At 32.9% G+C, this 27,321-nt stretch overlaps 1 protein-coding gene across 1 annotated transcript in view; it reads left to right on the plus strand.

Annotated features, from left to right (window-relative positions):
* The window catches only part of LOC143572390 (uncharacterized), a 188,972-nt gene that overhangs the window by 5,394 nt on the left and 156,257 nt on the right, over positions 1-27,321 (plus strand). The window lies entirely within an intron of this gene.

Genomic DNA, 27,321 nt, shown 5'->3' on the forward strand with positions numbered 1-27,321 from the left:
TTTTCAAATTTTATAAATTGTATACAAAATTGTATCTGCATTAGCTAGGCGTGTAAATTTCTGACACGAAACGAAGTTTGCGGGCTTGGGTTTGGTATATTGGTTTGTGTCAGTTTTGGGTCAAGCCGCCTAACCCGTTAGCTAAACAAGTCGGGTTCAGATCAACCCGACGGGTTCGCAGGTTGACCCATGTAACCCGTGTATTTTATGAAAATTTTGGGTCGAACCCAAGAACCTGTTTTGCTAAACAGGTTGGGTACAGGTTGCCAGTTTACTTTTTAAATGTATTTTGTGTAATAAGTTTCCAAGAAAAAAAAATGACATGAAAACAATAGAGTGCAAAATTCAGTTATTTTATATAAATTTGTATTTTATATTGTAAAACTGAAAATTTAAAGTTTTGTGTGAAATGGGATAGGGTGCAAAAAAGTTAATCGTTAAAAAAATCAATATGTGAAAACAATAAAAAAAAATACTTTCAGGACAAAAGGGTCATGTGTTCGGTTCAACCCGCGAATGGGTTCGTGCCTGGTTGGACCCACGAACACGACCCATTAATTACATTATCTTGATCAACATTAGATATTAATCAGAGTTAAAAATCTTCAATCGAAACATCATAAATGAAAAACCCATATTAAAATAAAAAGCACACAATATGCCACATACCTGTATAAGGTATTAAGCTTCTTGATTCCTTCAATCGCCGGTTCGTGAGCTTTATAGTTTTTTTTTTATTATTATTATTATAGGGTTTGAATTTGTGATTTAAATGGGCCCTATTGGGTTTAAAGTTAGTTACAAGGCAATTGATACTTGTGCCTCAAGTATTATTATATCATGTTTATTTATATGTTGTTTATTTTATATAATAATATATAGTTTTGTGATCAAAATATAAATAAATTCGTATTAAGATCCCTGTATTACGGCGGGGCAAGGCCTTTAAAAAAGCCTAATCCGCTTAACTCAATTACAGTCTGTAACTGATTCAAGCCATTAAAAACATGAACTGAAGAGGGTAAGGCAAACGAAAAGTAGACATAAAAACGTTGAAGTAAGAATGTCCGTTTCTAAATAGTAATTGCAATAGCATGTTTGGGATTGAATTTGAAAACAACTTATTGTTTTATTGGCTTTTTCAAAAAGCCATTTTGAAAGCCAGGATTTATGCATTTTAAAAAACTGTTTTTTGACCATTTACAAAAGCTAAAATAAAAAGGGAAATTGGATTTTAATAATCCCAACTTTCTGTTATGTGCCGATAATAATCCCAACTTAGTTTATTTCCATCAGTGATCCCAAATTTAAAAAAGTTGGCTCTCAATGGTCTTTCGTTAAAAAAAAATCTAGCGGCGTTAAGTTTTTCCGAACTTCAAACTGATTTTTAGGGCTTTGATCGGAAGGAGGATACGAGCCGATTAACGTATAACTTAGCTCAAAATGATGCTTCAAATGGCTTGATTAGTGCTTCAAATCGTGTGTTTGAACTTCAAATTAACAAAAATTAAGCTGCTTGGAGTATCGTTTCGAACTAAATTTTACATCAATCGACTCGTATCCTTATTCCGATCAAAAGCCCTGAAAAATCAGTCTGAGATTTCGAAAAAACTTAATGCCGTTAGATTTTTTTAACAGGGGGCCATTGAGAACCAATTTTTTAAAATTTGGGACCACTTGTGGGAATAAACTAAGTTAGGATTATTATCATTCAATAACAGAAAGTTAGGATTATTGAAATCAAATTGGGAATAAAAATGATTTGGGACCACTGGCGAAATAAAAATGATTTTTGTAATGAACAAATACCTTTTAGTTTATTGGCTTTTTGAAAAAGCCAATAAGGTGTTTTCAAACACAATTCCAAACATGATCTAAATATATAATAAAACTAGAAGTTGAGGGTTTTAAATAGTAATTGTTATAAAGTATAAAGGTAAATAATGAAAATAAAAAATAAGAAAAGCTTATTAAAGTTAAGGAGTTAAATATAGGTGATGTTAAAAAAAATAAGAAAAAAAAACCATCAGTACCCGCTCCACCATTACCATTTCACCAACCATGACTTCCATGCACCAGGCATGAGCCCTCTCCTTGCACCTCCGACACGACACAAGCAAAGGAAGTCTAGCTCGATCCCTGCTAGGAGCTTTTCCCCTTGATTTTGGTTTTAAAAAGTGCGCCTAGACTGCATAAGACAAGCTTTGTTCCAGGATGCAGAAATAATGGTTGAGACACAATTTTTTCACAAAAATGTGACCTGAGGTAAGCGTCACTTGTACATGGTGAGTTTTCTTTTACCATCGGAGCAAAGAAGATTGCACCACCATGACTGCAATAGAGGTCGTAAGTGGAGAACACCGTATGCATATCGCGCTTGTTGTCCGATATAATGAATGGTAATACGTGTGAGTGTGTGTGTGTGTTATAAACGATGATAATTAACAGACATAGTGTATCATGATTTACGTATTCATTATACAATTTCAGTAAACTGTTAGAACATATTATTAAATGTATTTCTCCACTATATTCTCTCTAGTTTACTACATGCACGAAAACTTAATCTTTGCAAACTTATTAATGTATTGATTACCAACCAAACCGCATCCAACAAATTATTATATATAATAATTAAGTAGTTTCGCGACGTAAACGTTGTCTCACGTGGTTTGTCGGTCTTTTTTTTTTGTTTTTTAATTTTAAATTCGTGTTGGTTCGCTGCCGAAAAATACGGGATTTTTTTTATCGTTGATACCATCAAATTGTTCCTGCCAAATTCGCGTCAGCTCGCTATAGCAACCTAAGGTTTTTTTTCCCGCGAGTTTTTTTTGTCCATCAATTATAGACGAATTCGCGTCAGGTCATGCCACAACTGCATATATTTTTGGTTTTCGCCACGGTCTTTTTTATGTACATATGTTAATTTGTTGTATTTTGAGTGTTGACGAATTAACCTTTTGCTTTAATTTCTGTGTCGTAACCTGATACCAACCGAACTCGTTTCGGTTCACCTCCACAACACATGGTTCTCTGCGTACGATTTAGTGTCGACAACTTCGATTCCGATGAATTCGCGTTAGTTCACAAACGCAACGTGCAGGTTTTTTTATCACTTTTTTTTGTCCCTCGATTCCAGAATCAACGAATTCGTATCGGTTCGCAACTACAACGCTCGTGTTTTTTTGTTCGCCACATTTTTAATATATATTAAATATGTAAAATTGTTGAATTTGGATGTGGACGTATTTATGGTTTGCTTTATTTTTGGCTTCGTAACTAGATACCAACCAAAGTGTTATCGGTTCGTAACCGCAACGCATGTTTTGTTATGTTAATTTGTTGGATTTTTGCGTTAACAAAGTTAGATTTTTTATTTTTTTTCTCGGGGGGGGGGGGGGGGTGGGGTTGGGTTATTACTGGTTTCGTAACCCCACACCGATCGAATTCACCTTGGCTCGCAGACGCACTGCACGATTTGATAGGTTGTACGAGTACGACTGTTTCACGGCCTCTTCCACGTCCCTGTGAACTCAACCAACCCTTACCTCGGCTACCGGAATGATCATACGACTTGCCTTTATAACTACTTTCCAATCGATTGAAAAGTAACTGGCCTTGCGAATTTGAAGCGTACTTTCTCTCTCATAAACGTTCCTCAAACGCCTTAAGTCTTCCAATAGCATCTTCAAACATCAAACTATCGAGATCAACACTTTGCTCGATTGAGGCTACGAGTTGAAAGTACTTATCTGGAACCGCATCCAGCAACTTCTTAACCAAGACATCTTGCTCGAACACGTGACCTAGACTTGTTGCCTTTGAAACCATACTTGTTACTTTTCCTTCAAACTCGTCAACAGTCTCATTTTCCGCCATCTTGAGTTTTTCAAATTCACTTTTCAATGTTGGCAGTCGAGCCTTTTGAACTCGCTCGGCCCCAACATACCGTGCCTTCAAAGCCGTCCATATATCTCGGGCATTCTTGTATTGAGAAATCTGAAGAAGAATATCACCATCCACCACTTGAAACAAAAACGATCTTGCCGTTTTATTCTTCTTCGCATCAATAACCACACCCTCTTTCGGTTGAACAACTTCCCATAGGTCTTGATCATCCAATATCGCTTCCACGACAATCTCCCATGTGATGTAATTAGTTCCATTCAACTTTGGAAGCTGTAGTGATATCCCCCCCCCCCCCTCCACTCGCTTTGGGTTGGATTATTGGTCTTTCTTCGTCACCTGCCATTGACGTCGACAAACCCCTTTTCTCCACTTCGTTGGAACAAATACAAACCAATAAATTCCGAACAACTTTTCAGAACCAAACCAACTTGCTCATATCAAGCCTTGGTTAAAACCTAACTCATTTAACCCAATAAATACGAACTCTAAATTGAACCCGCTTGTCCAACCCAAAAATAATGATTATACCGTCTTGTTTAACCAATAAAATGTTCAACCACTTTAATGATAACTTTCTTTTCAATGTTGCAACAAAACCAAAAAAATAACAAACCAATTAATTACTTTTTCTTGGTATTCGAATTCAACATGTGCTATGAAAGGCCTTGTTGACTTTGTGACACTTTTATCAATCTCCTTTAATCACAAAAATAAAAACCGTATGCCTTCACCGCCTCCGAATAATCAACATAATCTTATCGGAAAACAGAACAAAAGCAACTCTTTTCTTTTGTTTATTTTTCTTCGGATTATTGCTGTCGCACAAAAGACTTTCTATACAGGTCTGGTTGACCTACATTAATAAATAAACTCGACTCGGAAAATCTTTGTTCCGATATGCACCAGTAATAGCTCCTCCTCAAGCCACCGCTTGCCGCCGAACACGATACCGATTATCGATTTTCTTGAACTTGGCTCTGATACCAATTCAAGTCCCAGATCGATAATCAAACACGAACTAACGAATAACTCTCGTTTATATTAATAAGAAATATAACTCAAAAAACTGATTACAATACCTCAAACCCTAACTCGGTTTAACCCTTGATGAACCCTAACTCGGTTACATCAACTTCTCTTATCCTAATGTCTAACCATAACTCGGCTTATATAGACTAACCAAACTTGCTAGCCAAGACATTACCAAATATATAAAACCCTAATAACTCTCGGGCTGGACTTTACACATGGTCCAAACAACAATTGTGCCAACAAGATTTTGTGTACTAGCAACATATTTTAATACGAAAAGTGATTACACGATTTAGAAAGCAATACAAGTCTTACGAAATCCAGAACCTAACAAGTATGACTGACATATATAGAAGATATACATGGAAACATAGATAACTATTTGTAGTGTATGATAATGATAAAAACAGTCCAACACGACATTCACTTTATAAAACATTAAGCTGCTTTATTCGTGCATACTCACTATAATAGTTGAACACCGTTCATCTGGTGGGGATGAACCTTATGCATGGCTTGGTGAAAGAGGTGATGGCTTCCCATGTGCCGGAAATGGCTTACATTCTGCCGGATGATCAGGTGATGGCCTTATTCCAGAAAAACACCTTGGTGGAAGAGGTGATGGGCGCCCTATTGCATCACCATATTTCGATGGTGACATCCTTATGGCTCCATAAACGATTTTCATGGTAGGCCCGTCTGTTTAAAAGAGAAGAGAATGTTATGCAGATTCCATTCTCATGCATAAATAGAATTAAGATTAATATTAATTAATATTTATACTTACTTGAGGACATGATTAAGAGGAATGAAATCAAGATTAGAACCACCACACGCATCTTCTTTCTCATCGTTGTTTCAGTTGGAAATGGTTGAAGGATAGAATATATCAATATTATATATAGAATTATGAAATGTACATCTTCTAGGAAATGGTATAATCAAATAATCAATATATATAGGGTCATCAAACATCTTCCAAGAAATGATAGTCAAAATTTGTTATATCTTTTTTTTCGTTTACATTTATGAAAGATGAGTCATTGTTCAACTTCAAATAAATGAAGTGATGACTAATTTGTAGCTTAAGGACTACTGAAACGAAAATGACACGATATAACCATGTGTAGTGGAGGGGTTTTAGTTAATAAAAAGTACCGTCACATAGGCGGAGGGGCACTCATTAACTAAGATCTCAAATGAGTGTATTGGTTTAAACTAAAAATTAAATAAAAGAAAAAAGATGAGGAAAAAAAAAAGAAAATATTTGATTGGTTGATTTGCAAGTGGCCCATCGTGTTTAACACTCGCCACACTGTTAGAGCCTAAGCCAATGGTTCCCTCAAGTTTTTAGCACGTAATGGTGTGTGACACCCTCCTCAAGGGGATGTGACAGGGCCGCGTCCACAACACGCCTGTGCTCACTAAATTGACAACAATATAAATAAATACGAGTAGTTAGTTGTAGGCCAATGCATTTACCAATTCCAATATGTAAAGGTCTTTGATTTCATAAATTAACTCGGTTTTGAAATATTTTAATTAATTTTAAAGTTTGTTCGATAAATTCTTCTTATGCAATAGGACAAGCCCGCTGATTACAAGTTTGTGTTTATTCCATTAATCCAGAATATATTAACAAGAACAAGATTACAAGCCCACTGATAAGTAATCATAAATTCATAATAATAAGCTTCACTTCACTGCTACTCACCCTTTCCTTCTTATTTCTTTGCTGTGGCTGAACTCTTCCCACCTGATGTCAACAATCCCATAAAACCATACCCAAAAAAATGAGATCACTTTTGTTCATAATCATAACAACTATGAGAATAAATGATTTTATTAAACTTTAGGGCATTTCAAGCAATATTTGTGACAACATGCTGGACGATTTGAATAACAAGGAATGATATGGTCAATAAAAACAAACCTTTTTTAAGAGCTAACGACGGCCATGACTTTCCTTTGGGTGAGTCAATGAAATAATAGATTGGGACTTGAGTGAAAGAAATGGTGTCACTTTAATTTTGTTAATTTTCTTTTATAGTGGTTTTTTTTTTTTTGGTAATTAATGTTGATTGTTGTTTCTTGTGGTTCTTGTAACTTGGGCCTCTCACTCTTTTTTTTTTTTCCAAACGATGAACTTTTATAAACAGCCAACCGACAAAAACAACACACCCACGAGCTACCTCCACCTATGAAGGAGGGCAGCCCCTAAAAGAAAATCACATTAAAACGAATTTACACCAATTCAACCAAGCTAAGGATCTATGTTTGGACCTATACTTGAACAAAAAAAACCACAAGCTTTAATATCTCTTATTATCTCTTCAAGAATTACATCCTTCCCTTCAAACACTTGTGATTGATCTCTTTTTGGTTTTTTATAATATTGGTCTTTAAAAAAAAAGAAAATAAAAACCTAACCAGACTTATAAAATTATGTTAGTGAGTTCAGGTCAAAACTTATGATGATACCAGTACAAAGAAAATTTCATGAGGCGTTGGAATACGGTTTAAGCGGTTTAAAAACCACTTTAAAAAACAAGAAAACCAAACCGCTAGGGGTGTAAATTAGCCAAGCTACTCGCGAGTTACTCGAGATCGGCTCAATAAAAAGCTTAATCGAGCCTAGCTTAATCGAGCCCGAGCCCGAGCTCAAGCCTAAAACTCTAAAAATAAGCTCGTTTAATAAACGAGCCCAAGCCCGAGCTTAACTTATCGAGCTCGAGCCGGCTCGCGAGCCTAAATGAGCCTGCCATTTTTATATTTTTTTAAAATATATATTTAATAATTATTAATTAATATATATAATGTTAGGAAAAAATAAATAAAAATAACTAAATAATATATATTATTTTATACATAAAGTTATAATAGAAAAAAAGTATATAAAAATAATTATAATTATATAAAAAAAAGTTGATATATAGTAAACGAGCCGAGCTTGAGATTGAAAATCTACTCACGAGCCGAGCTCGAGCTTTGAAAATAGAGCACGAAATGAGCCGAGCTCGAGCTCTGTGTAAGCTAAACGAGCCGAGCTCGAGCTCAGTTGAGCTGGGGCTCGACTCGGCTCGTTTGCACCCCTACAAACCGCTACCGCCTCAAAAAATAATATTGTTTTGTAATATACAATAGAGCCTCTATAATTTAATACTTGATAAAATTAATAATTTATCCAGTCCCAACTTGGGACTAGTACAAAAATAGGACCCCAATTGATAAAATAATAAAATAATAATTTTTTTGAAATCCCAATGTAAATGTATTGATCCCAGCGAACCAATAAATTAATAGTTACAAAAATATTCTAAAATTATAGGATTGTCTAGTAAAAAAATGATTCTATAATCACTTTTTTTTTTTGAACTTCAAATCTATATTGACTTCATCTTTAAATATCTCATATTGCACTTAATAGTTCATCTTTAGTTTTCGTTGTTATTGGTCATCATTGATTTTTTAACACCTTTTAGCTAAAAGTCATAATTGATGTGATTTTAAAATTTATTGTTAGATATGTTAAAGTGATCAGTATAGACCTATGTATATTGAACTTGACGAGCTCATTAATGTGTGAATGTGCATGAAAATTTTAAAGGTCTTTGTTTTTGTTTTATTCAATTGGTAATTAAAGTGAACAGATATGGAAATTTTGAAGGTCGATGCATTAATTTGAGAGTTGCTCACAAATATAAGTCCAACTTTTTAAATTAACAATTTATTAATTTATTAATATAATAATATCTCGTTAAATTAATAAAATATCACGATCCCAACATTATTAATTTATAAAAGTTTTACTGTAATAGTTTTAACTAACCACCACGTTACTTTTTTGGATCGGTTAAAAGAACAATCATTTAGAAAAAAATATATTTGCTATAAATCTAGATTGTTTTAGCAATGTAGAACTTTATACAAATGCATAATTTTGTTATCAAGAATTTCGTTACGAATGCAGAATACTCTACATATAGAAGGATCTATTTACAACAGTATTTCTTCAACATGAGATTCGGGTCTCACTAAACACCTTATTAAAAAATTGCAGAAGAATAACAAGTTAGAGCATAAAGTTCCCACAAAATAATAGCAAGTCTGGCCGATCAATTAGATATCTCCGTTCGGTGTATGCATTTTTATAGTACTCTATTGGTAATATTGACGTCATCAAGCTATTTTAGATAATCGCTACTTACTTAAATGAGAAATAAGAATATAGATTATGATGAGTTGTGAGGTGTGGAGTATACGCTCGTTCATGATATGCACCAATGAACCTAGGGTTCAAAGGGTCAACGCTAAATTTGCTTGGATGACTAAAAATTTCATGCAAAAAAACCTTAAAATGTAACTAGAAATCAACAGCAAGTTGCTAAAAATCGATAGAAACTTAATTACGAAAGATCGGTAGCAATCGAGTTAACTAAAGATTGACAACAACGAATGGAGTTCTTACTGATACTTTCCACCGTGACTTGCCATTAATTATAATCTATCGTCAACTGTTAACCACCAACTGAAACGATGAGCTAGTTCAATCCCTATATAAAGGAATCATGTGAAATGATTTCATCATCGAATTTCATACTCCAATTTTCACATAATAGAACTTCTTGTTCATTGTGTAAACACTTCTATTTTAAACGGTTACTAGTTTGTGTACTGACAAAATACTTTAATATGAAAAGTGATTACACGATTTAGAAAGCAATGCAAGTCTTACGAATTCCAGAACCTAACAAGCATGACTGGTCTGGTCTGTATATAGAAGATACACGTGGAAACATAGATAACTAGTTCTAGTGCATGATAATGATACAGTCCCAGGTAGACAACGTGAAACCAATTTATTCATGCGCACACGTTAAGGTAGTTGAACATATGGGGGGTGAACTCGTAGACCTTGGCGGATGAGGTGATGGATTCCCTTTTGCTTTCCATGATATCTTCCCTGTTCCATAAGCGGTTTTCATGGTACGCCCGTCTGTTTGAAAGAGAAGAGAATGTTATGCATATTCCATTCTCATACATAAATAGAATTACGATTAATATTAGTATGTATACTTACTTGAGAATGAGATAATTAAGAGGAATGAAATCAAGATTAGAACCACCACACGCATCTTCTTTCTCATTGTTGTTTCCGTTGGAAGAGAGTATAATACAATAATCGATATATATAGACATATAGTTATGAAGCATCTTCCAAGAAATGATACTCAAATTAATTATTTCTTCTAATTATCTTTTACATATAAGAAATATAAGTCTGTGTTCAACTTCAAATTAATGGTGATTGATCATGACTTTTGTGGCTTAAGATGATGACTTTGGACCTATGTAGTCGATATCTTCGATATATTTGTGATATATCGGTTATCGGTCAGAATATCGGTACTATTTGACAGTTTATTTCCGAGGATCAAAGATCCTGGTCCCAACAGTAACATCGTTTTTTTTTTGTTACATGTAATATATGTTGTAACATTTAATACAAAACATCGAAACATAAAAAAAAATGTTTTGCTATTTTTTTACATTTTTTTACTAATTTTTATATATGCTTTCAGGAGAGAGAAAAAGTTATATTTATATTTACATTTTTTATTCACTTTTATTGTGGACCACAAGATTTAAACATTAATTAAAAACATGTGGTTGAGAATAGGTTTCTAGAGTTTTCATTTTATACTTAGCCTATATATATATATATATATATATATATATATATATATATATATATATATATATTCTTTACATTTATGAAAGATAAGTCTTTGTTCCACTTTAAATAAATGAAGTGATGACTAATTTGTGGCTTAAGATGATGATAATGGACTACTGACACTAATTAACAAGATAAAACCGTGTATAGTATAGGGGCTTTAGTTAGTAAAAAAGTATTATCATATCACTGTCATGTAGGTAAAGGGACATTCAGTAATTAAGAACTCAAATGAGTGTAAGGGGGGGGGGGGGGGTGTTGGACAAGAAAATGATGATATTACAATTAGGAAACTAAACCAACTTAACTTGACTGACTTGTTTAGTTTGTGTTTGATTTGTAGGGTAATGTTGTGGTTTAAGGAAAAGATTTAAGCCCAAGGGAAAATGTGTAAGGATCAAAAGAAGCAAGGGTTTGTTCAAGCTATGTGGAGCACAAATAACATTGCAAAAGATCAAGAAAAGAGTCTTGCGAGAATCAAGAAAACGATGACAAGCGTGAAATTGAAGACCTGCATATTTCAAGTCGGAAATTAGGGCAGATACAACAATTGAGGGAGTGATTGCTGGCTTAATTGTTGTTTCGCCAGAGAATATGGCCCAATCCAATAATTAAAATGGGTTATTAAATGGGCTACCTAATAACCAAGTTAGGGTTATTAGGTTTTCTGTTAGCTAAGTTAAATTAACATCATAGATAAGGGCAATCGAGTTAGGGTATGTCAAAAGAAAAACCGAGCAAGAATTTTGAGATATTGTAATAAGTTTTTTGAGCTATATTTTCTTATTAATATAATCGTGAGTTATTCATTTAGTTCGTGTTTGATTATCAATAGGGACTTGAGCTAGTGGCCTAAGCCAATAGGGCCTTCAAGTTTTTAGCACGTAATGGCATGTGACGCCATCCTCAAGATGATGTGACATAGGGCCGTGCCCAAGACGCATGCATGGTGCTCACTAATTGACAACAATATAAATGCGAGTAGTTAGTTGTAGGCCAATGCATTTACCAATTCCAATATGTAAAGGTCTTTGATTTCATAAATTAACTCGGTTTTCAAATATTGTAATTATTTAAAAGTTTGTTCGATAAATTCTTCTTATGCAATAGGATAATCCCATTGATTACAAGCTTGTGTTTATTCCATAAATCTGGAATATATTAGTAAGCACAAGATTACAAGCCCACTGATCAATAATCATAAACAGGCCTCTGCCGAAGGGGAGGGTAAGGGACCCAGACCCACTCTTTCGAGAAGGCCATAATTGTTATAAAATTAATTTTATATTTTATATATAATTTTATTTTAACACAAAAGCTTGTAAAAGGACTCTTTGGTTGAATGTAAAGTATTCTAGACCATGAAAACAAAGGTCATGGATTCAATTCCTACAACTAGTGTTCATTTTTTTATAGAAAAAAACTCTCATTTGTGTTTTATATGCCATTTTAGTAACATGTTTATTATTGTTTGTTTGTTGTAAGCTTTCGAAAGGTAACCTTATCGGTAAAATTGTCAAATTATCTATTACATAATTGAGAACGCGATTTTATGGGCCCGTTTTTTTATTCGTCCCAGAACCCAAAATTTCAAAGGGTTCTCGAAAATGGCCCTGATTACAAATTCATATTAATAAGCTTCACTATGTTGCTACTCAGCCTTTTCCTACTTATTTCTTTGTTGTGGCTGAATTCTTCCCACCTGAAGTCTACGAAACCATCAAACCACACCCAAAAATGAGATCACTTTTTCTTCATATCTTGAAAACGTAATGAGAGTAAATGATTTTATTAACCTCATTTAAGACATTTATATAACTATTTAGAACCCATGCTAAAACAATCCCCAAGAGCGTGGCTTGGAAGATTTGCCCTTACAATGATGAAATATGGGTTTAAACAAAGCAATTCAGACCGCACTTTGTTCCTCAATGAGAGAAACGATTTTATAACATGTCTAATTGTTTATGTTGATGATATGCATGATTATTATAGGAAACGAAAAAGAAGAGAAGAAACAACTAAAGCGGAACATGTTCGCAGAATTTGAAATGAAAGACATGTGAAGATTACAGTATTTTTGGGAATTGATGTATTGAGATCTAAACAATGGATCTTCATCTGCCATTATGCTCTTGATCTTCTAGCAGAGACAGATATGATTGATTGCAAACCAGTAGAAACCCACATGATGGTGAACCACAAATTGTATATGAAACCTAAAGCAGAATTGGCGGATAAAGAAAGATACCAAAGATTAGTGGAGAAATTAATATATCTCACACAAACATGATATAGCCTACATCGTTGGGGTGGCAAGTCAGTTCATGCACCAACCTCAGGTTGGCCATATGCAGTCCCGGTTCTTGGGCTGTGCAAACCGTGCAGCAGCACAACCAAAATGCTAAGGGGCCCAAAGGTTTTTGAAATACTATTAACGTTTTTGACAATCTAAGATTGGTCATGATGTGTAAAACTGTAGCAAGAAGGGTGAAGAAGCACCATCGAATTTTCTTAGGTGGCTCTAGTGAGCAGCCATCGGAGCTCTGTTCTTTTGCTTTGTCACTATGCTTGAGGGAAGAAGAAAGAAGGTTAAAGAATTAGATTTTAAGTCTAGGTTTTTTTTATTAAATAGTTAATAGTACTAGACCCACTTTTAAATCTACTCTATTAGAATAAGTTGTCAGAAGTAAAAAGTTGAAAACTTGTATAAAAAACTTTTTGTGGGGTACCTTTAACAATAGTAAGTTGCCAGAAGTAAAAAAGTTGAAAACTTGTATAAAAACATTTTTTATTTATATTTTAAATTATGATTTATTTATTTATATTTTTTGAATTTTTTATTAAAAAGTTTTTTGTGTGACCACAAATCATTTTCACACTTATCATTTTTGTCTTTGTATTTAAACATTTCTCTTAAATATAATATAAGACATAAAGTTCATTTGATGCTTAGCCTTTGCAAAATAAAACTTAACGCTTGAGACTTTTGAATATTTTTGTTTTTGTTTAGAAATCATGCCTCCTGTTTCCAAACGTTAGGGAAGACTCAAAATTCGCTTAATTATTTTGAAACACTATTTTTGTCTTGTTTATTCTATAGCAATTATGTTTGTATTGTGGGTTTTTTCGATATAAAATTGATGAGTTTATATTATTAGGAAGAGGTCCAAATTTTTTTCGCACGAGGCCTAAAACTTTTTCGTCATTCTCGAAGACGGGCCTGCCCATATGGAAGCGGTGTTATGAATCATCAGGTATCTCAAGTGTATACCAATGCTGATTAGGCATGAGATAAAGGGAATCGAAGGTCTACATTAGGGTACTTTACATTAGTTGGAGGAAACCTTGTAACCTGACAGAGTAAAAAACAGAAGCTTGTTGCTCTCTCGAGTGTAGAGGCTGAATTCAAAGGAATAGCACGCGGCGTAACAGAAGTTTTATAGATTGAAAACTCCTAACTCATTGGTTTTCCCCCTAAAGGTGCAGCAAAATTATGTGTGACAATGAAGTAGCAATCAAAATCTCACAAAACCCAGTCCAACATGACCAAACAAAACATATAGAAGTTGACAGGAACCTTATTTTCGGGAAGCTCGAGACAGGATTTATTGAAATCCCGTTTGTTCGATTAGATGATTAGTTGGCAGACATACTTAGGGCCGTCCAAACCGCTTGCCACTCGAACTCGCTCGTTGCTCACTCGAAAATTGCTCGCTCGTTTTTTCGCTCGATTGTAAACGAGCCACTCTGCTCAGTTCGGTTTGTAAACGAGCCAAGTAACGTGCAAAGGTCTTCTCGATTCGGTTCGACTCGAATAGTTTTAATTTATTTCATATATAATTATATATGAGCAAATATATAAATGTATAGACAACACACGAAAATATAAGTATAAATTTTTTAAACCCTTTATAATTTTTCCTATTCCGTCAATTTTATAGTTTCATTTGTTTGATTCAAGTTTTCACAATACTATAAGTTTGTTTACATGTTCATTATATCTCACCTCAAATCTCTTTCTCATAAAAATTTACAACCTATAACACGTTTGTCTAAAAACTAATAATTCATTTACAAAATATACTATTTACACCCTTAAAACTTGTTTCTTATTAAATTTTTAGAGTGAAAAAAAGTAAATAATGCTCGAAAATCGCTCGTTGTTCGATCGAAAAATGCTCGATTCGATTTTGGCTCGTTTCGATTTTCGCTCTATTCGAATTTCAGCCGTTCGGTTCGGTTGTAAACGAGCCAAGCAACGAGCAAGCCTTCTCTCAGTTCGGCTCGGCTCGTTTACAACCCTACATACTAACAAAAAGTAGTTAATGGAAGAATTTTCAGTCATCGTCTAAACAAGTTGAGTATCGGAGATCCCACTAGTTAACTTGAGGGAGAGCGTTGAAAAGAACTAAAGCGAAAAAATATTTACGGGATCGGTCCAATTATCATCACCCAAAGCACAGCAATCAAATCTCCCGCCATTTCATTTAATATCAGTTACAGAATTTAGACCATGTGATTTACTTTAAATTGTGTCTTTGGCTCTTGTAAGTTCATCAATGAAAAAAACAATCTTTCAATTCCAATACTGTGACTACCAACAGACTTCAAATAAACAAAACAAGACGTAAATAAATGAGATAGCCTTCAACACATGCATGAATCATATTTCAATAAGACTTTGGCGGAAGAGGTGATGGCTTCCCTACCGCCGGAGCATGTGTTCCATGAGTTCTCATGGTACGCCTGTCTGTTTGAAAGAGAAGAGAATGTTATGCATATTCCATTCTCATACATAAATAGAATTACGATTAATATTAGTATGTATACTTACTTGAGAATGAGATAATTAAGAGGAATGAAATCAAGATTAGAACCACCACACGCATCTTCTTTCTCATTGTTGTTTCCGTTGGAAGAGAGTATAATATAATAATCGATATATATAGACATATAGTTATGAAGCATCTTCCAAGAAATGATTACTCAAATTAATTATTTCTTCTAATTATCTTTTACATATACGAAGAAACATGATCAAATACATTTTATTCTTAACATGAAAACAGTGAGAATCAATTTGTTGTTATTATTAGGTTTATTTTTATAAGTGTTTTCTGTTATTTTTTGTTCGTATTTGCTAATTTTTGATTATGAGACGTTATAAGTATTTGCTTATTTATATTTTGTTGTTATTATTAGATTTTTTCTTTTGCTGATATAAGTATATGTTGGTATTTGCTGTTATTATTTTGTTCTTGATTTTGATTCTTTTGTTGTAATTTTTAGGTTTTTTTCTTTGTTATTACAAATAATTGTTTATGTAGATTGGTATTGTGTCTTACGTTCTCATTTTTTTATAAATTGTTATTATTTCCTACATTCTCATTTTAAGACTAAAATGCACATGAACCTTCCCTCATATATGAAATATAAGTCTTTGTTCAACTTCAAATTAATGGAGTGATCATGGCTTTTGTGGCTTAAGATGATGACTTGGACTTTGAACCTATGCAGTCGATATCACCGATATATTGGTGATATATCGGTTATCGGTCAGAATATCGGTATCGATAATATCGGTGATATTTGACTGATATTGGGCCTATACTACCGATATATCACCGATATTCCTGATATAAGTGTTTAATTCTTACTCAGTTCCTACTTGTTATGATTGTTAGTGTTTTTCCTACTTGCTATGATTGTTAGTCTTTTACACATTGCAAAAGGTTAATTTATTAATGGTAGGAGAGTATACTGAATTATTAGTTTTAAATTTCTATATATATGAATTTTACATGATATTAAAATTACCGACATCATAGCGGTATCTCACCCCGATAATCGATACCTCAAATATCGGTACTTGACTGTATCGTATATTTTTCCATGTTAACTGCTTAGCTTTGGACTTCTGATGACACTCATATGATAGAAGCATGTGTAGTAGCTAGGCTTTGTAATTAATCAAAAAATATTATCATGTCATTGTAAGATACGCAGAGGAGCATTTACTAACTAAGATCTTAAATGGGTGTAATGGTTTTAGTTTTAACTTTTAACTAAGCATTAAAAAAAGAGAAAATTAGAAAAGAAAAAAAGAAGAAAATATGTAATTGGTTGGTTTGCAAGTGGTCCCTCCATCTTTGTGTCTGACGCCCGCCACCCTGCTAACGCCTTAGTCAATGGTTCCCTTAAGTTTTTAGCTCGTAACGGTGTGTGATGCCCTCCTCAAGATGATGTGGCCGTGCGTAACGCCCAAGACATGGTGATCCCTAAATTTATAGCAATATAAATACGAAGAAGGGATATATGATTTTAATAATTTAAGCTTTGGCCTTTTGACCAAAAATAATCTTATCTTAATATTATCTATATTTATCCCAGCTTTCACCATATTGGCTTCAACCGGGCCTTTTTCAAACAGAGATTAACCCAATTTGTTTTGGACCAAATTATGTTATTTCTCCAAGTTGATGGGGGTAAAACAAAACTTCTGTTTATTAGAACCCAGGTTTATTTTTTCCCCAACTAGGGGTGCAAACGAGCCGAGCCAAACTCGAGCTTGACTAGGCTCGAGCTCGGCTCGCTCCTGTCTCTATTTCTAAAGCTTAAACTCGGCTCATGTGTGATTTTTCATGCTCGAGCTTTGCTCGCTTACTATTTATTAATCAGTTTATACACACACACACACGCACATACATACTGGATTTTATCTTCCGTATTACGGGGGTTGTTTTACATTATTCGTTTCTAATATTTATATATAATTTTTTAAATTTTAATTTTATATATTATAAAGAAGTTAATAATATACTTAGGGTTTGATGATGAAAAGGTTTCACAAATAAATGAGTTGTTACAACCCGATTTAAAAGTTATCTAGCTTTGATGAGACCTATGACCCGCTTATTTTGTTTACTATAACACTGTTTCTTCATTAGAAATAATATTTTAAAAAAAAACGGATCTTAATTTTCAGTATATCTCTATTTTATAGGATTTTCATATCAAATATTTTGTTAGACTTATTTTTAATTTAATGAGACGGTATAAACCGTTTAAGTGTTATTTGGGTTTAGTGGGAACCATACCTCTGAATTCGGGTCAAATGCATGAGAAGTTTCCATATACAAATAAATCAATCTGTTGACTTGAGAGAATATATGGAGCAACCAAAGAGCTTTTAAAGGTTTTGTTTATATATATATTTAACACTCGAAAATTTTATCCTACACTCGAAAATTTTATCCTACACAAATACAATTTATTCATACAATAAATTTTTTTCTATCTAAAACCAATTTCTTCCAACTCAATATATCAATATCAAACAACACGTTGTACATTGTGATGAATAATACAAAAAACTATCTTGCATATATTATTAGCATTAAATATCAATAAAAAATATACAACTTACACAAAAACATATAACATACACTTGTTCTAAGAATATTAAAACATACAACCTACACAAGAAAAACATATAACCTACACGTATAGGATATGTATATCTTTGTTTAGTTTATATTATTTTTTATGTCGAATTGCATATGCAAGTTGTATATTTTTTGTATGTTGTACGTTTTTATTGCTTAAAACAAGTGTAGGTTATATAATTTTGTGTAGGTTGTATATTTATTGTTTATATTTAATGGACATATTTGTGTGATATTTTTTTATTATTATTTATCACAATAATTTTTCTAAGTATATCAATTGAAAGAAAATATTATGTTTTGATATTTATTGTTAAAAATTACGTGTTGATATATGCTAATAAATTGAGTGGAAATAAATTGTTTTTTTAATAAAAAGAAATAGTATTATATGAATAAATTGTATTTTTGTTGGATAAATGAAGAGGGAATAAATAAATTATATATAAAACTAAATTAGTGTTTTTGTCTTTTTAATTATTATAGTTAAATTAGTTAGGTATATTAATTAAAGATGAATTTATTATGGTTTTATTAGTTGTATTAATTGAAGAGAGCGAATGCATTTATTGCTTCATTTATTTTTAAACATTAAATATAAAATAAAGCTGGAGGTTCATACTTATTTCATGCATTTCTCGCAGTAATCTCATTGTTCTCCTAAACTTAAACCTATATATATATATATAACTTTATAAAATATGTATTATTTATTTTTTCATAACTGTATATATTAATTGATAATAATTATATATGTAACATTTCGGTTTTTCTGTTTCTTGTTTTTTTGTAATCATTACCCGACCCGGTTCGTGTACGGGTGAAACTATCAATAAAATATTACATTTGTTTAATTATTTCTTTTATATATTTATTAGAACTATCAAAAATATACGAAACAACCCCTAAACTAAACTTTAACTCATCTTTGCACCTTAATCAAAGTTTAGGGACCATTTTGCAAAAATTATTCAAATCTTTTTCTTCCTTTCGCTCCATTGCTTGATCTGTAATTAACGAGTATAATCGCAAAATTGATCTTGCCAAATCTTTTGTTGATCAAAATCCACTTACATAAACAGGTATTTGCTACGGCCAAATTCATTGCAAATTCATAGCAAACACCTGTTTTGCTACAGATTAGCTACGAATTTGGTTCATATGTACAAGTCTCATAGCTAACTTGCAACGGGTTTTGGCTAAGGAATCATAATTTTGCTACGATTTTAGCTATGAAAAGAGACGTCGTTATTTAGCTACATTAGCTACCAATTTTGCTACAAAAATGTTTGCTACGAATTTTTAGCTATGAATCGTTAGCAACAGAGTTTTGCTATGATTTTTTAGCTACATAATTTTGCTACGATTTTATAACTTTTTAGCTACAGAGTTTGCTAACAGATTTCAGCTACAACTTTGGCTACGGAATTTACCTACAATTTTTGTATGATCTCTGCTACGAATGTAGCTATAGAAATTCGCATGATTTTGCTACGTATTATAAGATTTTAACTACAGATTTAGCTATATATTTTGTACAGAATTTTTCAATATTTTTGTTATAATGTTACTACAAGATTATCAATTATTCCTTAAACTTGAAGAGTTGAAGAAAACAAGAACGTAAGAGATATATATTTAGTAACTCCTTTGATTGTGTGTCCCTTATTGTTACAAATATAAGATATATATATACACTTTACATTCACTATTTGGGGGACAAACGTATATGATTGCTTTGAAAAAAACGGTCATCAAAAACATGGATGAATTATTGTTGAAAAAGTGGTCATCCAAAAAGTGAAAGCGTCGGTGGATTCATAACAGATGAATTATTGTTGAAAAAGTGGTCATCCAAAAAGTGAAAGCGTCGGTGGATTCATAACACTCCCCCTTGGATGACACCTTTTCAAAACTTCGGGATATTGAATTACTGCCTCATTAAAAACCTTGCTAAAGAAAACCTAATGGGAAAAAACTTTAGCTAAGGGAAAAAGAGTGCAGTATATAGCTCCCCCTCAAATTGCAGGTCGTCACATTGTTCGTACATGGCGCATGCCAATATCATGAACATGTTTCCTGAATGTTGCTGTGGGAAGTGCTTTTGTGAAAAGATCAGCTGAGTTGTTGCTGGACTGGACATATCTCATTTCAACCTGATTGTCTTTAATAAGGTCTCGAGTATACTCAAAGTATCTTGGTGGTATATGCTTTGTTCTGTCACTTTTGATATATCCTTCCTTCATTTGCGAGACACAAGCTGCATTATCTTCATAGATAGGAGTTGGAATTCGATCTTTCTCTAGTCCACAAGAAATCAATATGTGTCGTGACATAGATCTTAACCATACACATTCTCTTGAAGCTTCATGCAATGCAATGACTTCAGCATGATTTGAAGATGTTGCAATGAGTGTTTGTTTCTGAGAACGCCATGAAATCGCAGTTCCTCCATTCTTAAATACATATCCAGTTTGAGATTTTGCTTTATGGGGATCAGATAAATAACCTGCATCTGCATAACCAACTAACCCTTCTTTTGAATCGTTAGGATAAAATAAACCTAAATCAACAGTTCCTTTTAAATACCGAAAAATATGTTTAATGCCATTCCAATGTCTTTTAGTAGGGGATGAACTGAATCTTGCCAATAAATTAACTACAAAAGAAATGTCAGGTCTTGTACAGTTAGTAAGATACATAAGTGCTCCAATTGCACTGAGATATGGTACTTCGGGACCAAGAATCTCTTCATTATCTTCGCAAGGACGAAATGGATCATTGTCAACATTGAGTGATCTAACAACCATCAGTGTGCTTAAAGGATTTGCTTTGTCCATATTGAAACGTTTTAAGAGTTTCTCAGTATAAGTTGACTGATGCACAAGTATCCCATTATGCATATGCTCAATTTGTAAACCAAGACAATATTTGGTTTTTCCAAGATCTTTCATTTCGAATTCTTTCTTTAAAAGAGCAATTGCTTCATTAATTTCATTTTGTGTCCCAATTAAATTTAGATCGTCAACATACACAGCTATGATCACATATCCTGATGTTGTCTTCTTGATGAAGACACATGGACAAATAAGATTATTTGTGTATCCTTTGCTTATCAAATAATCACTCAAACGATTGTACCACATCCTTCCAGATCGTTTCAGTCCATACAAGGATCTTTGTAATTTGATGGAATACATTTCTTTAGGCTTTGAGCTTATTGCATCGGGGAGTTTAAATCCTTCGGGAATTTTCATATAGATGTCACTATCTAGTGATCCATACAAGTAAGCTGTGACAACATCCATAAGGCGCATCTCTAAATTTTTAGAGACTGCTAAGCTGATTAAATATCTAAACGTAATAGCATCCATGACAGGAGAATACGTTTCTTCATAGTCAATTCCTGGCTTCTGAGAAAAACCTTGAGCTACAAGTCTTGCTTTATATCTTGTAACTTCATTTTTCTCATTTCGTTTTCTCACAAAAACCCATTTATATCCTACAGGTTTCATTGACTTTGGTGTAATGACAATAGGTCCAAAAACCTTTCGATTGTTTAGTGAGTTTAATTCAGCTTGCATAGCATCTTTCCATTTGTTCCAATCTTGTCGATTTTTACAATCATCTACAGATTTTGGTTCAGGGTCATCATTTTCTTCCATGATATCGCTTGCCACAGAATAAGAAAATATATCATCAATATTTTCCATTTCATCTCGATCCCACATTATATGTGATTTACCATAGTTTATTGACAATTCTTTATTGGAATCATTTATTTCTTCCTGAGGAAATTTTATATCATTTATTCTTTCCTGAGGGAAGGTTTTGTCAATCATTCCTTCCTTAGGGTCAGTATCCTTCTCAGAACCCTTTTTTTTCGAGGATTTTTATCCTTTGAACCGATTGGCCTTCCACGTTTTAAACGTTTTTGAGATTCATGAGGTGCATTATTACGGTTTTGCTTGCTTGGAATCTCAACTCGAGCTGGAGTATTAGCAGCTGGTATATGAGATTTAGTGACCCTGTTTATATCAGTAAATGCATCAGGTAACTGATTTGCAATTTCTTGTAGATGTATTATTTTTTGAACCTCTGTCTCACTTTGTTTTGATCTTGGGTCTAGGTGTAACAATGATGGCACACACCATGATATATCTCTTTCTTGCTTTTTCATTTCTCCCCCTAATGCTGGGAACATTGTCTCGTTAAAATGACAATCAGCAAAACGTGCTGTAAATACATCACCTGTTAAAGGTTCAAGGTATCTTATGATGGAAGATTTTTCATATCCAACATATATTCCCAACCTTCTTTGGGGACCCATTTTTGTGCGTTGTGGTGGTGCAATAGGAACATACACAGCACAACCAAAAATTCTAAGATGAGAGATATTTGGCTCATTTCCAGAAACAAGTTGTGTGGGAGAGTATTTATGATTTGCACTTGGTCTAATGCGGATTAATGATCCAGCATGCATAATTGCATGACCCCAAATAGAAACAGGGAGTTTTGTCCTCATTATTAATGGTCTAGCTATTAGCTGTAGGCGTTTGATCAATGACTCGGCTAAGCCATTTTGTGTGTGTACATAAGCAACAGGATGTTCTACAACAATCCCCACAGACATGCAATAATCATCAAAAGCATGTGATGTAAATTCTCCTGCATTATCAAGCCTTACTCTTTTAATTGTATAATCCGGAAAATGTGCACGTAATTTGATAATTTGAGCAATAAATTTTGCAAAAGCAACATTACGAGTCGATAATAAAGAGATATTAGACCATCTGCTGGATGCGTCTATTAAGACCATGAAGTATCTAAATGGTCCACATGGTGGATGAATTGGTTCACATATGTCACCTTGAATTCTTTCAAGAAACATTGGTGTTTCTTTATCGACTTTTAATGGCGAAGGCCTTGTAATTAATTTTCCAAGAGAACAAGATGTACATTGAGGCATTTTATCTATTTTATGGATATTTTGACCTTTCAGTGGATGCCCATGTGTATTTCAATGATCCTTTTCATCATTGTGGATCCTGGATGGCCTAATCTGTCATGCCATAAGTTTATGATACCAGAATCGCAACAATTTTCTTTGACTGCCATATGTGCTTGAGGCACATTTATATATGTATAATGCAAACCAGAATGGAGCATTGGCAATTTTTCCAATATTTGATCTTTGCTTATGATATGCAAATATTTTTCATTACTAACAGTCCTTGACTGAGTATCATATCCATTATGATATATGTTTCTGAAACTCAACAAATTTCTTGTTGATTTTGGGGAAAATAAAGCATTTTCTATTTTGAGCTTTGTACCATTTGGTAATGCTAAATTAGCTTTTCCCACTCCTTCTATCAAGTTTGTAGGACCTGATATTGTATTGATGATCCCTTTTGTTGGTTTCAGTTTATAAAAATATTTTTTAGATCTAAGTATAGTATGCGTGGCTCCACTATCCGCTATACATATATCTTCTTCATTTGTTTAATCTTGTGCTCCGGTGATTTTCATTTTAAATCTTGAAAAATATTAAGAAAAAAAATAAGTGTATAACGAAGACATATGATATTTTAATAAGAACTTTAATTGAAACACAAGTAGTACATGAAAGAGAAACTACATAATTAAAGATAATGAGAACACACTTAATAATTGCATCTAATTATGGTAGTCAAGCAACTTTGTTTCAAAGTTCCATCCCAAAGTCTTCAACGCTCAGCTCAGCATTGATATTATTAAAGTTATCAACATGGTTCACTTCTTTCTCTTTTCCTTTTAGAGAGGCTTGGTACAGTTCACACAGATGTGGAACTGTGCGACAAGCCTTTGCCCAGTGGTTTGTACTTCCACATCTAAAACATGAAGTGCCATTGTTTTCGGACCTACCAGCTTCATTCCATTTATTTTGGTGGTTGGAATTGGTATTGTGTGGGACATGATAATTATTGGCTCTCTGGTTACGACCACGACCACGGCCACGGCCACGACCACGGCCACGACCACGACCGTAAGAGTTATTGTTCCATTTGAATGGATGCTTACGATCATTAAAATGCCTTTTGTCAAAATGACCACGTCCACGTCCACGGCCTCGTCCTCGACTTTGTTCCCATTTATGATCAGAATTTTTATGAGAACTTTTGTGAGCAACATGTGCTTCTGGTATTGCTAATGAACCCGTGGGACGAGATTGATGATTTTTCATCAATAATTCATTATTTTTCTCGGCTACAAGGAGTAATGCATTTAGATCAGAGTATCTCTTAAAATTCTGCAAACGATAATGTGTTTGCAAGTTTATATTTGATGCATGAAACGTGGAGAAAGTTTTCTCTAACTTTTCTTCCTCTGTTACGGGATACCCACAAAATTCTAGCTTTGAACAAATTCGGTATTAAGCAGAGGTGTAATCATTTACCCTCTTAAAATCTTGGAACCTAAGACTGTTCCATTCATCTCTAGAAGTAGGAAGTAAAACTTCCTTTAGATGACCGAATCTGCTTTTCAAATCTTCCCATATCATATATGGGTTATCATAATTAAAATACTCATGCTGTAGTAATTCATCAATATGTTTATGGATGAAAACATCAGCTCTTGCTTTATCCTGGTCAGAGCAATCATTGTATTCTTGGATTGCGTCTAACACATCCATAGATTTTAAATGTCTTTTGACATTTGCTGTCCAAGACATATAATTTTCTCCAGAAATGTTGAGTGCTGGGAATTCGAGTTTTGCTATATTTGACATTTTGTTGCTAAACATAATAGAGCAAATAATAAGATAAATATTAGAATCCATATATATCAATCAACAATGAGATACAATACATTGGTAGAGCTATAAACATATAAAAGAAAAAGAAAATGCCGAAATCTTCAGATGGGAGATTAAAAATTAGAATGAGAAGTAGTATAAGCATTATAGTGACCAACATCAAAACCGGGTGAATCATTTTGAGAATTTTATCTTGGATAAATTTAATAAGAAGAATGTTTGTTGTAAATGAAATGGGGTTAATGATTGGTTATTTATAGTGGAAGTTTATAACCCATTTATAACGGTTATATTACCGTTTATAACGGTAACATTACCGTTTGTGTGTGTGTATATATATAATATATAATATTAATTATTTTAAAGTAAGATAATAAATAAGATATTAAATACAGTTTATTTTATAAAATATATATAATTAGTATGCACAATAATAAGAATAGAATTGTTAGTGTAAATAAATCTAACTTCTAAAATAGTTATCAAATTTTAATAACAATGTTTATACACATTATTGCTATTACTCAGTATATTAGTTAGTATATGTATATGCATAGATATATATCTAATGTACATAATTAAAGAAGTGTTTATGATGCTTATGTAGATACCTTTGTGTCTATTACTTTTCTTGGTTAGGATATAAGCGGCTCGTGCTGATAACGTGTTATAATGTTACTACAAGATTATCAATTATTCCTTAAACTTGAAGAGTTGAAGAAAACAAGAACGTAAGAGATATATATTTAGTAACTCCTTTGATTGTGTGTCCCTTATTGTTACAAATATAAGATATATATATACACTTTACATTCACTATTTGGGGGACAAACGTATATGATTGCTTTGAAAAAAACGGTCATCAAAAACATGGATGAATTATTGTTGAAAAAGTGGTCATCCAAAAAGTGAAAGCGTCGGTGGATTCATAACAGATGAATTATTGTTGAAAAAGTGGTCATCCAAAAAGTGAAAGCGTCGGTGGATTCATAACAATTTTCTCTTTTTATATTCTTTTCCAATTTTTCATGTCAATATTTTATAAAATATCAAACCAAAAATAAATATCCAAACAAAATAGCATAAAATATCCAAATGTAATATAAAGAAAGATCTAAATCATCCAAAAAATAATACAATAAAAACTAAATTTAGTTAACCAACATAAACTCATATATCTTAATCTTATTTATTTAAACATACAATCTCGCATTTTCTTCAATTGTCTCTAACATAGAATGCGTCTCAACTTTTTCTCGTTCCAACTCCGCTATTTTTTTCCGTTCCACCTCAGCTATTTTTCTCCTCCAACTCGCACATCATCCTTAATAAAAGATCAACGAACTATAAAAAAAAAGAAAGAAAAACCTCTTATACATAAATAAATTTACTAGTTTCTAAATGTGTATAACCGTTTGTAAGTTAGCCAGTTTACTTTATATATATATATATATATATATAGGGGACGGTTCTTGCGAGAAATGAAATTAGAGCAAGAAGTGCGAGAAGTACATCTCAACCATTGATGATATGTAATCGACGGTGTAAAATGTTAATGGCATTTTTGTAAATACCAAGATATCATTATAACCTGTTTTAATATAAAAAGGGTAAAAAGATCTTATTTATGTAGGCTAAATAATGGAAACGTTAAAATATCTTCTTTGGTTCCCCTTTTTTTGCGTTAATCACCTAATAGCATCTGCCAAAATCGTCTTCAAAGCAGCAACTATTCACAAAATCTTCAATCATTACGAGATATTTAGTTAGCTATGGTATAGGGAAGGATTCATTCACAGCTGATAATCTTTGTGTTCTTGTCCAGATTAATTGGGCATTTTTCGAGGTCACGGTTAGTTGGCTTCTTTCTGATTTCTTTTTTCAATCAACCCCACATCGTCTCTGATATTATCCTTCCGTACCTACATTCGTAAATTTTTTTTAATTTTATTTGTCATCAAGGTATGATATATGTTTTTTACTTAAATTAGGTTTTTTTTAGTTCAATCGATTTGATACTTACATATATAAGTATAGTCTTTCGTAGATTACTACAATACCTTACACAATGTTGTGGATGATAAATTATACCTTAGGGCTATTATTATGTTAATATATATTTTTTTGAAATCGCCACACACAAAACATGGAGCATATGTAGGGTGCATCTTTGATATAATTTGTTAATTATAATGTCAGGTTTTAGCTTTTTACAAAAGGATGTATACATTTGATATTATTGTTGTTTGTTGTCTAGGGTTACTCCATTTGTTGTTATTGAATTTAACAACTTATTAGTGTAGGAGTTAATAATTGTATGTATGGGGTGATTATATATCGTTTATTTTGGGTGATGGATATAAAATTATAAATAATATGGGATATTCGGTGTATGT

Source organism: Bidens hawaiensis, unplaced genomic scaffold, assembly GCF_021521415.1.
Source record: "Bidens hawaiensis isolate Kalapana, Puna unplaced genomic scaffold, B.hawaiensis_p1.1 tig00001382_1, whole genome shotgun sequence".
NCBI lineage: Eukaryota > Viridiplantae > Streptophyta > Magnoliopsida > Asterales > Asteraceae > Bidens > Bidens hawaiensis.